Here is a 14511-nt window from a genome sequence, read left to right as displayed (position 1 = left end):
ATATTGCTCCATGAATAGGTTTACCAAAGCCAGTAGTACCAATTGTCTGAAAAATAAAACAAATTAAAAAGAAAAACATTACCATATCACTAATAACACTAATCCAAAAAAATTACCTTAGAAAATTGAATTAAATTATTCTGAATTTACAACTAACCTGTAACTAATCCACATTATTGAAATAATTGAATTATCCTCAGTTTTTTTGCCACAACATTTAAGTAAAATTTAATTAAATGCGCTTGAAAACTGTATTTAATGAAGAAAAATAAATAATCTTCTAATTTCATTTAGGATTTTCGGGAAGCAGGTACATCTTTTTTTAGTGGCCAACAGTAGTCAACTAAAATACTTGGACTCCATTTGTCTTGGTATCGATTTTCCATGTTAGATATATCTAGATGGAACCTCTCACCGTGTTCTTTGCTAACGGCTTGCAAATATTTAGGAAAAAAAATTTAAATGTGAGTGTAAAAAGTGTATCTTGAGCGACATATTGCATCCCATATTCTTGTAGGCTGTTAAAAGGTTGCTGACCAACTCTTCACAGTTTTCGGTTTTGTGCTTTCAAAGAAAATTATGAACAACATGTCCACGCGGATTTTTTGATCGGATCAAAACGACTTGATGTCCTTGTTGCTGCTTGTATAATGTGGCTGATTGGTGCAGCGAGGATAGGGAATGAGAGCAATATTCTTGGTCATTATTGGGTTTTTGTGCGAACTAGACGAATTTTCATTCAAAGTGATAACTAAGAAGTATTCTTGGAGACTGGATTCCTCAGCCAAGCATAATCTGCTCTTGATTCTGAACCACACTTACATAGATTGTGATGAAATAGGAAATACATATGTAGGTTAAGTTGTGGGGCATCCGCAGAAGTACTATCGGGATTGAGTCCGTCCTTCCAGTAGGGAAATACACTAGGGAAAGGAAAATGGCATAGATGATAATGCGCTGGTGAAAATATCTTTCGATTCGGCACCCAGTGGTTGACAACAAAGCAAGGGTGCCCACGGAAATAATTAGAGGACCAAGCGCAGAAGGACGCATCTACACTTCGTGTGAACAACTGGCGGTACTTTGCAAAAGAAAGAGGAACAGAATTGGCGAATGTTTTTTTGGCATCAGTTGCGGACGTATACTGGAGGGGTACAGCATAAAAGCGGTTAAACTTCTAATGCATACATACATCGTTCGAAAGAAAAATTTAAGATTCTTAAAGGTACAGTGTAGATACACATTTTAAAGCGTTAACACCAATAATAATGTGAGCATTGAAAATTCACAGATTATCACTCTTTCCAACAAGTGGTGCTTTGGATTGAGTAGGCAATTGAGAAATAAAGGCCTCTCTTGACGTACGAAAACCATACTCCAGTAAGCCACTCATCATGCCCATGCTGATATAAATATGAATCAGAAACACGAACAATGGTAACATCCGATGAGGCAGCTCTTGTAGTATTCGAGAAAAAGATTTTGCGGAAGATTTTCGGGCCTTTGCCCGATAGTGATGGCGAGTACCGCAGACGCTGGAACGATGAGATACCTCAATAGCTTGGTAATGTCGTACGAATAGACAGCAACTCTCCAGCTCTGAAAGTATTGAACGCGGGTGGCGATACTGATAACAGAGGAAGTGGAAGCCCAAAGCTTACGGGGTTTTGCCTAAGCATTCTTAAACGAATACTCGATTTCGCGCACTTTACTGTTGTCCATATGCCCGCCTAGCCGAAGACCGTCTAATCATTTATTTATATAGATTGGCGCCTACATATACATATATTAGTGTTTGGCCGAGCGTCTTTTCCGATTTGTGGCGTGCGCCTTGATGTTGTCCCTCAAATCGGAGAGAGCTACAGTTTTACGCCGACTCCGAACGGCGATTGTATTTTTATGAGAAGCTGTTTTTCGTGGCAGAAATACACTCCTAGGTTTGCCATTGCCTGTCGAGGGCTCTGTAGGCGGCATCTTTTTTCTCTGCAGCTTCTTGACACTCCTCATCGTGCCAGTTGTTCTTTGGGGCTCGCTGAAATCCGACTGTTTCTTCGGCGGCGGTACTTAGTGAGCAGGAAATGTGGCTCCACTGCTCGCGTATGCTGGTTTGTCGTAGAGTGCTCTCAGAGAGCAGGTATGTGAATCGAGTGGCGAATAAATTCGCCGCCTGTTGTGATTGCAGCTTTTCTACGTCAAGCTTTCCTTGCATTGGTGGGTGCACAGAGGCGGGTGCGTATGTTGACTTCAACGAGATAGTGGTCCGAGTCGATGTTTTGTTCTCGGAGTGTACGTATCGGACGTTTTGTCGTGGAGGCTGAAGTTTCCGAGACTGGCACTGATTCTCTCCAAGCTTTCATAGTAGAGATCTTTGGACACCGCGTCCTACTCTTCCGTCGTAGCATGGGCGCAGATGAGTGATATATTGAAGAATATCGCTTTGATGCGGATTGTTGCTAGACGTTCGTCCACGGGGGTGTGAGCCAGTACTCGGCGACGGAGTCTCTCTCCCACCACTAATCCCACACCGAATTTGTACTCCTTTACGTGGCAACTATAGTAGACGTCGCAAGGCCCCACGCTTACCTTGCCTTGCCCCGTCCATCGCATTTCTTGGATGGCGGTGATGTCAGTCTTAGTCTTTCCGAGGATATCAACCAGCCGGGCAGAGACACCTTCCCCATTAAGACTCCGGATATTCCAGGTGCATACCCTCAAATCAGAGTCCTTAATACATTTACCGTGATCGTCATCAGAAAAAGTGGCGTCTGATCCGAGGCTGCGACCCAAAACCCAGCCCACGCGAAGTTTTACGCCTTTTCACTTTAGCTCGCTCCCAAACGGGTGTTTGGTCGCTACCCAGCGGATATGTGGATATAAATATCCGCACGTTGTGAGCTGCGATTTGAACCGTACGCACAAGAATCACTTCTAGACACTTCCAGGTGAATGGCAGTCAAAAGCTTTCCACTTCTGCGCACGGAACCTTCCTCCCTGGAATACATGTACAAATTTCAATTGATTGTCCGATTTTTTCCTTGATCGACTGTAGGTAGTGAAAAGAAGTCACTCTTACGTACTAAATGCATATACATATATATGTTTGTATGAACGTAAGCAGATTTGCAAAGTTATTCAATATTTATGCGCGTACTAAATGCTAAAATGTCTGCTATTGGCGCTGCAAATCACCGCCGTGGTCGTTGTCGTTGTCGTTGCCGCTATAGTCACAGTCGCTGAGCGCTTGGCGCTTGTTGTTGTCTGTCGTCTGATATTTTCGACTGGCGCTCGGTGGTGATAGTGTTGGTGCTGTGTCATTGCCTCTGACGGACGTTCCGTCGCCTGCACAGTGTCATCGCTGGCTTAGTTGTGTTTTTGTGCCTTTAGCGGGTACAGCAAAAAAAATTCGTGCCACATAAATGCCCATATACATAAACAGATCTTTGATAGCTTAAAATAGTTACAATTAATAAAATCAAAACAGTTTAAAGAAGCAAAACAAAAATAAAATTCTACTTGTTTTTAGTAGATACATAAGTGTGAACAGAAGGAAAAAAGACAAAACAAATTTTTATAAGAATAAAACAAATATTGTATAACAATAACTAATTGTGGAGTAAATCAAAGTGCAATCAAAGTGATTCAGTGAGCGAGCGAAGAAATGCATTGCACTGCAGTTCGTTTGCTCTGTCGTTGCAGTGCTGTGGATTGAGTGCGTACTCTTATGTAGGTACATATGTAAAAATTCCCTTGCAGGGACGTCTATGTATGTAAGTGAATTGATAGCCATGAAAGAGCAATAGAATAAAAAATAAAAACTAACAACTCGCCCTGCGAATGGCAAAGGTGTCAACGATTCATAAAATGGAAGAGAAAGAGAAAAGGAAAATAAAAGTATGCAAAGATAAAAAAAAGGAAAAGGCATAAAGAATGAGCTAACGCTATTTTATTTTCTTTGCTTATTTATAAATTTTTTATTTGAGATACATACTTTCATATATTCATACATTAGGCTGCATCACTCTGCATACAAAAAAAAAATAAAAAATCGGTACTATTTTACAAGTTTTTCCTTTATTTGTTTTATTACAATCAATTTGATGACAATCAACTTTTAACCAACTTCCTGCTGAGCCAGCGACTTGAAACTTCAAACTGAGCTCAGTGCCCGATGACATTGCATCGTTCATTAAAAATGAACTAATCCGCTAGGTGGCGCAGGGGTCAGGATGTTTTAAAACTTTTATTTATAGTCTGATATCATTTATATTTGGAATTTCTATTACTTAAAAGTAAGTAACTGCGTAAAAAAGTTTGCCCGATAAGTGGCGCAGGTTTCGAAATACATATTTGCAAAACCCGTAATTGTGGCGCGCGATATGCCTTATATTTGGAATGTTTATTTCTTACATGAAAAATAATAACTCTACAAAAATGTTTCCCGATATGTGGCGCAGGCTTCGAGATATTATAAAAATCCGTATTTATAGTCCGATTTATTTCATATTTACAGTGAATATTAAAAATAGAAAGAAAAAACTCCACAAAAAATTTTGACATTAGATGAAAGAGCAGTGGATTTGCTTTTTTAGTAACCACTAATAAAAGAGTATGTCTTAAAAAAAGTTTGTTTAATTACTAGTAAAACTTATATTTTAAGATTTCCGCCAAAATATTAAGATTTACATGGCTAAACCTATTTTAAATTACCTCCAAAAAACTACTTTCTTTAATTTATTTTTTTTCAAAAAATTACCTCAGGTGATGTACGCTAAAAAAATCTTCATAAAAAATGGGTAAAATATTTATCAACGGGTTCAAAGTTATCAGATTTTTGGACGTATTTCCAATACGGATTCGCCCACGTAAATCTTAATATTTTTTCGAAACCTTTTGGTGGAAGTCTTAAAATATAAATTTTATAATTCCGGTGGAGAAACCGTAACATGTTTGGTAATGCACTCTAATGTGCATATAGTATGTATGTAGTATGTACACACTTGCCTACATTTGTACATAAATAATTCGCAAACATGCCCCCACAACTATGACAGACAATTTATGCTACGTAACGTCAAAAACAAAAACAACCTACACACTTGCAATACCAAACACCCGCCGACACCAGGGATGTTGCGAATATTTTACACATTCGCATTCGACATTAGCATTCGCATTAAATGATACGAATGTTTTGCGAATGCGAATGTGTACATGGGCAGAGAGTCCAATCGAATATTGTTGAAATGGCTCTAAGTCTGTCTAACCAGGGGGCGGACAATAACCGGCGCTAAACGGTGAAGTCTAAAAATAATTTTATATTCCTCCAGCAAAAGCGAAGGCTCGGATGTACAATCTGGAGACATTACAAAATGTGAAAGCTCCTCTCGATTGGTGGAAAACTAAACTAAAATACGACAAATTTGCAGATCTGGCCGCAAATATTTGAGCGCTCCACCCTAGCTATGGCATACGTGTGTATGGATGCGGTGATCGTGCTGCGATTGGCATAGTGGGCAAGGTGTGATGAAAAATATGTTTCAATTATAAAAAAAATAAGTTTTACTAAAACTTGTTTTACAAAATTATATATTCACAAAGACTAGTCAATTTTAATTATCACACTCTACTGCATACAATTTTACGCCCACTCCGAAGGGTGATTGTATTTTTGTGAGAAGGTGTTTTTCATGGCAGAAATACACTCGGAGGTTTGCCATTGCTTGCCGAGTGCGACCGCTATTAGAAAAAAAATTATTTGTTTTTCCTTTTTTGATGCTGGGTTAAACCGGCCTTGAAGTCAGGCCCTGCGGAATGGTAGCGCGCACTACTAATCACCACACCATAGCGGCTGCCAAAAAAAAAAAAAAACAAAGATAGATATACATATCGCACACCGTCTTCAAAAGAGTCACAACTCAAAATTTGGCATTTTTGAGATTATGCGCTAAAAATGTACACAGAGCTTTTATTTACCTTTCAACAAAAGCTGGAGCAAATTTTTGTTATAATTTGTTAAAAAACCTAAGGTAAAGTAGCCCTTGCCCATATGATTAGCATGTGCTACGAAATAGTTTTTCGCATTTTCTGACGAACGTATTATTTTGAGTTGTGACTCTTTTGAAGACGGTGTGCGATATGTACTAAAAAAAAGTAACATATACGCCCCGTACCACCATACACAGTTAGCTAACACGCCTACTCGCATGCCTTAACTTAAAAGTCAAAGTCAAGTTTTTCTACCTTATTCTTCACGAATATATTTCTATATTAACTTTTTCATGTATATAACCATTTTAGAATGAATTTCGAGTGTGCCAATAAAAATTGCAAAATTGAAATTTTTGTTTCGCAAACCATTGTCATCTTATAATCAATGTAATATTTTTTTTTTTTTTCATTTGGTGGCACACTCCTAAAACTGCACAGATATATTGTATCTGATGCCAACTTGCATTGCCTCAAATATGAACAATCTAGTTACAAACTTCCCAAAGTTATTAAAAAAAAAAGAATTACGAATTTTTCGAGTGACAATAAAAATATGAGTAATTTCGGTACTTTTTCGCCTAAATAAACGTTTTAAGGCTAAAATTGTGGAAATTCTTAATTTAGCTCGTGAGATTGTTGTGATTATTGAATGGATAAACCTAACCTCAAAAATAATTTAAAAAGTACCATAAAAACTACACCGATGAATATATGACTCCGAAATGTTTGTAATAATGTTGTATGTGAACTCCAAATGGACAAATAAAGGCACACGCCATAAATTGGAGAAGAAGCTCGGCCAAGCACTAACATATTGTTTAAGCGTCAATCTATTATTATTATTACAAACTGCTTAGCGGAAGTATTCCCACAAGTATGCAGATCAGCGCAATGCTGAATCGTTCCGATAAGCCGAACGTAGCAAGGAAAAAATGTTAAAAGTCGAAACTATGAGCCAATTTTTATTTTTTTTTTTTCAAAAGTCAAAAGAAATGATTCCCGGCTTTACTTTTTCTATAGCTAGAAGACGTAGGAAGACCGATGGAACAAAGTTTTTGTCCATAAAAAGTGTCAAAGTCGGCATCTATAAATTATAACTTTTGTTTGCTTATATTTATACAAGTATTTTTAAGCAAAAAACAGAACCGACTTCAATTCTTATATAAAAGTTTAAGATTATCGGTAATTTCTTCTCGATCCAATTATCGGATGTAAACAAAATTAGTATGGGACCTCCCCTGAGATACCTATCACCTTTATTATGAAAATCGGTTAACGTGATCCAAAGTTATGCGGTAACATACATAAAAAAAAATATTCCGACGAACTGATAGTCTCAATGAGCATTGGTTAAATAAAATTCTTCTGAATTCTGTTGTTCTTATTTTGTATAAAATTGCCAATTTCGTAAAAAGTTGTAATGCTTTTTTTTTTATTCAAATATTGGTTTATAAGAATTGAATCTTCAAAAAACTGATTTGTTTTTCTGCCTAAATCCCACTGTGCGCTGCAAGCCGGACACGCCTGCACATACAAAACTCATGCCCGCGTGTGTGTGTGTGTGTGCGTGCGTGTGCATCAAATCCCTGCTTTGAAAAGTCAAATCAGTCAGTAAAAAAAATACCAGTTCATTAACTAGTATGAGCTAAAGCGATGGCCTATCAGTTCGACAGTTTCGAACAACTTAAGCGTTCAGCGACATCTAGCTTTGAACTGTCAAAGTCAAGAATAAAATGTCGGCTGTGGGGCCGCGTAAAGACTACCAGTTCGGGTTCTGAGATCACAGGTTTGAAAGTGGTTAAGAGCTATAAAATTTAATTAATATAAGTTAATATAATAATTTCAATTTAAATATAAATTATAGATTTGAAAATCTAATTTCATTTGAGAAAAAACGGATGTAAAGAAATACTTGTACCGTAAAAATTAAACGAAATTAAAAACAAACTACTGTTTCTTTTTTTTTTAAATAAAATTTAAAAAATTTTAATAAAAAACTAAATTGAAAAAATACATTAAAATTGTGGAATATATAAAAAAAAATAAACAAATCCCTGCGCAAGGGCTTGCGCCTCAGACCTCAGGAGTGGCACCCTAATGCTTTGCTCAGTCGGTCATCGAGCAGACTGTCCCATCTACTTGTATAGTGCTACTAGTATTTTTACTGGTAGGTGCTGATGCATAACAAGGAAATTGAAATCTCGTAGGATGCCACCATATTAAAAATACCAGTCGCTAACATTAGCAAAGGATAGAATGCGAACTAGTTGGACTGAAATGTAAACTGGTAGCATTTTAGTTAACAACTAGTAGCTTTCCCTGCAGGGATGTTTCGTTAAGTCGGTGGCGCACAGTGTTCCTATATAATCAAGTGAGGGGAATGCAACCAGCGAATCAGTGAAATCGAAATTAATTTAAAAAGCAATAAAAGATGAAACTCTTAACGCAATGCTGACAGCCTCACAACTGTACGTAGGTATGCCGCAGCAATCGCTATAAAAATTAAAAATATTAAATTGCAAATGCATGTACGAATGTACATTAGGGTGGTGCAAAAATGTATGTGAAAAACTAAATCGGAAATGCCAAGTGAAGCCAAGCCTTTCTCCACCTGGTCTTTTCAACGCTGAGCAGGCCTTCCTCTTCCTCTGTTACCAGTATCGCGGCCCGCGTTGAATACTTTCAATACCCAATTATTTACTTAACCATTTTTTCATAGTAACTAAATTGTATAGGCCCGCCAAAAACCCCTGAAAATACAATCGGGGAACCATTGGAAGTCTCCTGAAGAGAACCAGAGTTTTCCGATCGAAAATTATTGATTACCCGAAAAGTTTTTTTCCCCCATGTAACTTTGGAGCGCTTTGGGCGACCTCTTAATATGTTTTGATTACAAAATAAAAAAAAAAAATTGGGGTATATTCTTTTGGTATGCAACAATCGTGAGGGGGGGGGGGGGGGGGGGGGGGCGAGCATTAATAATCCGACCTTTTTTTACCACCCTAATACACATACATACATACATACATATGTATGTATCTATGCGCATAAATTGCGAATAAAATAATATCTCGCGCGGTCGCAACCAACCAATTGATGCAGAAAACACAGTTATTTTACAATAAACTTTAACCGCGTCCGTGGCGTGCGCTTTGGAGATGCGCTATCTTATTAAAAGCTTTTTCTTCTCTTTTTTTGTTTTCGTTTTATGCATATTTTTATAAAAAAAATTTTGCGGTTGCGTATTTTTCAAATTGCGAAAAAATATATAAGTATATACAGATATCTATGTACATAGACGTCAATGGATTCGTAAACAAATTAATTTGCATTTGCCTAGACAACATTTGAACGACAGGCAAATACTTTAAAATGAACGAAAACAAACAAAATGGAACAATACTTATGACAGAATTGCATACTCTAACTTTTGCATAGTTTTTTTTTTTTTTTGTATATACAGTAGATTACAGTAGAATAAGAACACCGAAATTCGAAATTCAGGAGGAGGCCTGGAAATACCAAACCATTTATAAGGAAGGTGTCTCTATCAAATCGCTGGATGTCATTGAAAAATACACGGCTGACCACCACCACATTGAAGTATGCAGGCTGTGACAAGAGACACTGTCCCCAGTGTGAGATTTAGTCATTCTAGGACGCCAAAATTAAAAAAAAAAAAATGTATAGGTTAATACATGTAAACCTTTGGCTAAACTTGAATTTTGACGTCCTAGAATGTCAAAATCTCGCACTGTGTGGCGGTGGAGATTTGATACCCCGTTTCCAAGTTCACCCCCCATCAGTGAACAGAATATGTACTTCAATCTGTATTAAGACTAAATTCGACAATATCAACCAAATTTACATTCCCACCGCGGCGGAGAAGAAACATGATGAGCCCAAGGAGAAATTCTACGAGCTATATATGGTCGAAGAGCCAACAGCACTATCACTACCTAAGTTCCACATGCCTGTCTATGCAATGAAGGACGTACGCCAGGCAGCGCGACGAAAGCTCAAGAAGAGAAGCTGCAGTCACAACGGACAGCCAATAAATTTCTCGCGGGACTCAAAATCTTGTTTAAATAAGTAACTTCGCATCGTAGTGGGAATCCAATCTCCCAATCTCTACGCACCACTTCGCGGAAGAGATAATTGGCTATCACCATCACCCAGGCAGGAACAACTTGTATGACAGAAACTGAAGTATCGCAATTGCAGAGAAATACGCAGCATACAAAGCTTCCCTTCAGCCAATAGCTGCGCAAGTGACAACTGAGCGATAACCGACGAAAGGGAGGGGAGGTGAGACGTCTATCAAAAGGAAGAAATGAGCGACAGAAATAAGTAGGTGAGTGCGTCGTAGAGATTGAGATGCCGGCAGGAATATGGCTTCAAAATTTTATTTAAAAAAAATGCATCAAGACGAGGTGAACCCACCAAAAGTGCGGTTTGTAAAAAAAAGCTCCTGAAGCTGATGGTTTACCGGGTGATCTGTTAAAAGACGATGACGTCGATCTGATTAGGCGTATGCATCTGGCACACTCGCCAGTGCATCAAATCCTGGAGAAGACCCTAGATAAGCAAACCGACACACATACCACATTTTTTATCGATTTTAAAGCTGCCTCTACGACGCCATGTAGGCTGTGTAGGGTGACGTTGAGCACATCTTGAATAACTTTATCATAGTACATTTGTACATTTGGCAGTCACAGAGTGGTGTTGTCAAACATTTTTTTATCGATAATTCAGCTCAATGATAACTTTCCAAACAACACCACTCTGTAAACTGTGAAAATGTACAAATTTACAAATCGTGTAATCCCTGATTTAGGCGCATAAAATACAATGTTCAATGATTTTCGATTCGTACAAAAACAGGAATAAGTCCCAATAATTTTATTATATACATATCGTCAGCTGAAATGCAAAATAACGTAACATCATCGGCACTGATATGGAAAAAGTCGTGACTATTTTTTTTTTTTCATAAAATGATGTGGGGAGTTATAATTTGATGACATCCATCATAGCAATCAAAAAGTGAATTTTGAATTTTTTATAAGTTACGAATTTTTGCATTTCCGGTGACGATATGTATGTACATAAGTATGTGGAACAAAAATTAACTCTTAAAAACCTAGAGTGCGTATATAACGGGTGATTTTTTTGAGGTTAGGATTTTCATGCATTAGTATTTGACAGATCACGTGGGATTTCAGACATGGTGTCAAAGAGAAAGATGCTCAGTATGCTTTGACATTTCATCATGAATAGACTTACTAACGAGCAACGCTTGCAAATCATTGAATTTTATTACCAAAATCAGTGTTCGGTTCGAAATGTGTTTCGCGCTTTTTTTATCGACAAATTTTGTTCAGCGATGAGGCTCATTTCTGGTTGAATGGCTTCGTAAATAAGCAAAATTGCCGCATTTGGAGTGAAGAGCAACCAGAAGCCGTTCAAGAACTGCCCATGCATCCCGAAAAATGCACTGTTTGGTGTGGTTTGTACGCTGGTGGAATCATTGGACCGTATTTTTTCAAAGATGCTGTTGGACGCAACGTTACGGTGAATGGCGATCGCTATCGTTCGATGCTAACAAACTTTTTGTTGCCAAAAATGGAAGAACTGAACTTGGTTGACATGTGGTTTCAACAAGATGGCGCTACATGCCACACAGCTCGCGATTCTATGGCCATTTTGAGGGAAAACTTCGGAGAACAATTCATCTCAAGAAATGGACCGGTAAGTTGGCCACCAAGATCATGCGATTTGACGCCTTTAGACTATTTTTTGTGGGGCTACGTCAAGTCTAAAGTCTACAGAAATAAGCCAGCAACTATTCCAGCTTTGGAAGACAACATTTCCGAAGAAATTCGGGCTATTCCGGCCGAAATGCTCGAAAAAAGTTGCCCAAAATTGGACTTTCCGAATGGACCACCTAAGACGCAGCCGCGGTCAACATTTAAATGAAATTATCTTCAAAAAGTAAATGTCATGGACCAATCTAACGTTTCAAATAAAGAACCGATGAGATTTTGCAAATTTTATGCGTTTTTTTTAAAAAAAAAGGTATCAAGCTCTTAAAAAATCACCCGTTATTAGGTTTGATAGCTGTTGACCATACGAACAATGACTCATACTCAGTTTTATTCAGGGACCGAAAATAACAGTTATTGTTTTTAACAGTTAAACTTGGCCAAATAATTTATTAAGTCCGAAATAAAAGTCCTTTCCGTATAGCAAACAAACCGCTTATCCAAATTAAACAAATTTGGTATCAAGTGAAAGAGTACTGAAATAGCTTTTAAACAGAAATAACGAACAAAGGTTATCACCTCTATTTTTTTATTTTATTTTTTTTTTTTATTTTTTTTTATAATTTACTTCAAAAGAAATTCATATACATATATATAAATAACATTTTTTATTGAAATATTTTTCAATAGGTCGCTTTCCTCGTTTAGACATTTCAGTTTTAAAGCTATTTTGGTCCTCTTTCATTTGATACCAAACTTGTTTTAATTTGGATAAGCGGTTTATTTATAATTAGGAAAGGACTTTTGGCCTTAAAAAATATTTGGCCAAGTTTAACTGTTAAAAACTCGAACTCTCGATAAAAAAAAGAAGCTTTCATGATCCAAAAATCTGAGTATAGTGGCCAAATTTTTTTTCTCCAAATTATGAAAATTCATCGTTTTTTTGGCTTATCTTTGCTTTGTATGCTATTTTCAACAAATATATTCAAAAAAAAAAACGATACATTTTCAAAATTTGGTGAAAAAAAAATTTGGCCCAATACCCAGATTTTTGGATCATGAAATGTTTTTTTTTTTTCTCGAAAACACGAATTTTTTCTTCTAGCATTATGCGCTGTTATCACACTCACTTTTCTCACATTTGAAGAAAAAGTTCAAATTCTTTTCTGCGCCATTGTGATCACTTTTTTCTGCTAAATTAAGGGGTTTAATTAAATTTGCAACCGAATTCAAAAGAAAGGATGCGGTTCTCTGTTGGACATGTATATTTTAACTCAGTTCTTTAAGGAACGTTTAATATGCACACAATTTAATTTAGACGAAATTATTTGAATGAAATGGTTGTCAGCTGTCGTAATTGTATGTACATACATATATAAATAGTACCTAGGTAAGAATATACATAAGTATCCATGTATGTATATGTATAAGTGAGCTGGTTTGGTTTATATGCATTAAGTTGGGGAATTTAATTTCTACGTGCATGTATGCACACAAAGGCATACATAAATAATTATAGGGAATTTAAAATAAAAATTAAATTTTATTTGAACGTTTGTGTGGCGTGATGAACACCACTGCATATGCATGTACATTAGACCACGTCAAAAAAAATAAAAATAAAAATCCCGCAATGCGACCGGCATAAGACTAAAATTTTAGCATTTGGTATAGTAATGAAAATTATATTGACCTCAAAAGGAAAGAACTCATTTTCTTACGTGTAATTCGTATGGGAAAACTAAATGCTCGACGCGGCAACTCTTACAATTGTCCTAGAGAGGGGAGATTCATGGAGGAGCATTACTATACCAAATGCTAAAATTTGAGTCTTATGCCGGTCGCATTGCGGGTTTTTTTTATTTTTTTTTATTTTGACGTGGTCTAATGTACATATGTATGTATGCTTGTAGAAAAGCGGCTTTGCCTCAGCTTAAAATCACTATATTCATAGCAACAACAGCTACAATGCCGTGAAAGACTTGTTGGCGTGTCAACAATTTACCGGCCAGAGAGTTAAGCAAAGCGTGTTTATTTAAAAATATCATATGTATATTTATATACAGTCAGCGTCAAGAATATGCACCCTGACGTTTTGGCAATTTTATTTATTTATATTTTCCATAATACAATTTTCTTATTTTTTATAACAGTAAAAACCAAAAGGATCAATTTTTAACCGACTTAAAAAAAAAACGGAGGAGGTTATCAATTTGATCCTATAATTCTTTTTTTTTTTAGGAAAGGTGGTACCTCAGAGGTGGTCCCTTACTAATTTGGCCATCATGAAGAAATTAAAGGTAGTCTTAAATTTTTATATGATAATTGAAGTAGGTTTTGTTTTTTTTTGCTTACGAATTACTTGTTTTAATTTCAAACAAAATTCGGGGAAAATGCAAGAAATTTAACCTTTTTTCAATTCGACCCTCACCAAAGAAAAAATCTCAAAAATCATACTAAATTTTAATGGGCTACAAAACTGCATACTCAAAATCTGTAAAATGAAAATGAAAATTTTTTAATTTCTTGGTATTTCTAGCACTTTCCCGAGTTCTGTATAAAATAAAATAAAATAAAAAATGTTTTCTGTGGTTTTTGCTGTTGAATGAACTATAATTTACTTAAAAAATAAGAAAAATTCGGTATGGAAAATATAGATAAATAAAATCATATTCAACAATTTTATAATGAGCTCGAGGCCATTTTTTTTGGCATAACAAAAATGAAAATAGTGGAAATAAGCAAACGATAATTT

General features: G+C 36.4%; 1 protein-coding gene across 1 annotated transcript in view; it reads left to right on the top strand.

Moving 5' to 3' along the window:
• The first annotated feature begins 2928 nt into the window (after positions 1-2928).
• Positions 2929-14511, top strand: part of LOC118735674 (transcription factor HNF-4 homolog) — a 74778-nt gene continuing 63195 nt past the window's right edge. Inside the window, exon 1 of the mRNA XM_036465579.1 lies at positions 2929-3723. The gene's annotated coding sequence lies outside the window, so the exon portion shown is untranslated. The remainder of the gene's footprint in view (positions 3724-14511) is intronic.

This window comes from Rhagoletis pomonella, unplaced genomic scaffold (assembly GCF_013731165.1).
Source record: "Rhagoletis pomonella isolate Grant_MI unplaced genomic scaffold, Rhpom_1.0 Rhpom_scaffold_00003, whole genome shotgun sequence".
Lineage (NCBI taxonomy): Eukaryota > Metazoa > Arthropoda > Insecta > Diptera > Tephritidae > Rhagoletis > Rhagoletis pomonella.
The sequence above is the reverse complement of the archived record's forward strand: the minus strand, read 5'-3'. Positions and strand labels throughout refer to the sequence as shown.